The sequence below is a fragment of the Ursus maritimus genome, unplaced genomic scaffold (genome assembly GCF_017311325.1).
Source record: "Ursus maritimus isolate PB19 unplaced genomic scaffold, ASM1731132v1 scaffold_19, whole genome shotgun sequence".
NCBI lineage: Eukaryota > Metazoa > Chordata > Mammalia > Carnivora > Ursidae > Ursus > Ursus maritimus.
In genome coordinates, this window is record NW_024424341.1 from 49961205 (window position 1) to 49963043 (window position 1839).

A 1839-nucleotide genomic window follows, 5' to 3' on the forward strand; every position below is an offset into this window, starting at 1 on the left:
ACTACAGACTCAGTAGCTTTAGACGACAGAAATGTCTTCTCCTACACTCCTGGAGGCCAGAAGTCTGAAATCAGTATCACTGGGGGTGAAATCAAGGTGTGGATAGGGCCCCCCTCCTTCTGGAGGCGCTGGGAGAGCATCGGGTCTGCACCTTTCCCAGCATCTGGTGGCTGACCGCTTTCCTTGGCTTGTGACCGCCCACTCTCCAGCCTTCAAGGCCGGTATCTTCAAATCTTTCTCTGCTCGTCTTCACATCACTTTGTCGTCTGTGTCAAATTTCCCTCTGCCTCTCTCTCTCTCTTTAAAAAATTTTTTTTTTAAGATTTTATTCATTCATTTGAGAGAGAGAGAGAACACAAGCAGGGGGAGCTGCAGAGGAAGAGGGAGAAGCAGCCTCCCCGCTGAGCAGGGAGCCCAACTTGGGGCTCCATCCCAGGACCCTGGGATCATGACCTGAGCCGAAGGCAGTTGCTCAACTGACTGAGCCACCCAAGAGCCCTCTCTTCTTCTCTCTTATAAGGACCCTTATAATTACATTGGACACTCCAGCAGAGTGTTCCCCACCTTAAGACCCTTAACTTAATCACATTAGCAAAGTCCCTTCTGCCATGTAAGGTAACATAGTCCCAGGTTCTGGGGATTAGAACACAGACATTTTGGGGGCCATTTTTCTGCCTACCACAGTACCCTATTGAAAATGGCAATCTTCCCCCTTCCTAGAACTTCCAGTCTCTTTGCTATGATTAATTTTTTCTCCGTTTAATTTTTCCCATGATTCTTGGGGCGCCTGGCTGCCTCAGTCAGTAGAGCATGGGACTCTTGATCTTGGGGTTGTGAGTTCTAGCCCCACGCTGGGTGTGGAGATTACTTAAAAATAAAAATCCTTTAAAAAAATCTGAAAAAAATTTCCCCATTATCCTTATCACCTTCTAATATATAATGCACTTATTTACGATATTGTTTATTGCCTGTTCTGCCCTGATTAAGCTCCTGATGTAACCTGGTCCCTGGAACAGTGACAGCCGTAGAGCAGGTGCTCAGAAATTTCTGTGACTGAATGAATGGATTACTCTCCAGAAGCCTGGCCCCTGATCCACTCCCACCTGCGGTGCATGGGGGCCCTATTTCCCCAGGCCTAGGCTACCCAGTTTATCCAGTTCACTTACCATGCATTACCACATACTTCATCCATGCTTTCTGGTCCTTTCTGTTGGTCAATGCCACTGCTACTCCTGCCAACACTTGTTATCATCCAGCTTTCTAACTTTTGCCTCATGAATAAGTGTTAACTGATATCTCACTGTTGTTCTATTTTTATTTTTTTAAGATTTTTATTTTTAAGTAATCTCTGCCCCCAACATGGGGCTCGAACTGACCACACCATTCTACTGACTGAGCCAGCCAGACACCCCTCTCGGTGTTGTTTTAATTTGCTTCTTTCAGATTACTATTGATAATTCCTTGCATATTTTCCTACCCGGGATGTTTTTGTTCTGTTTGTTTTTGGTGTGAACTTTTTTTTTTAAATTCAAGTATAATTAACATACAGTGTTATATTAGTTTCAAGTATACAACGTAATGATTCAACAATTCTATACATTTCTCAGTACTTAGATATGTGTACTCTTAATCCCCTTTTTTTTTTAATTAAGGGTTTTGGGGGGGCGCCTGGGTGGCTCAGTTGTTAAGCGTCTGCCTTCGGCTCAGGGCGTGATCCTGGCGTTCTGGGATCGAGCCCCACATCAGGCTCCTCCGCTGGGAGCCTGCTTCTTCCTCTCCCACTCGCCCTGCTTGTGTTCCCTCTCTTGCTGGCTGTCTCTCTCTGTCAAATAAATAAAT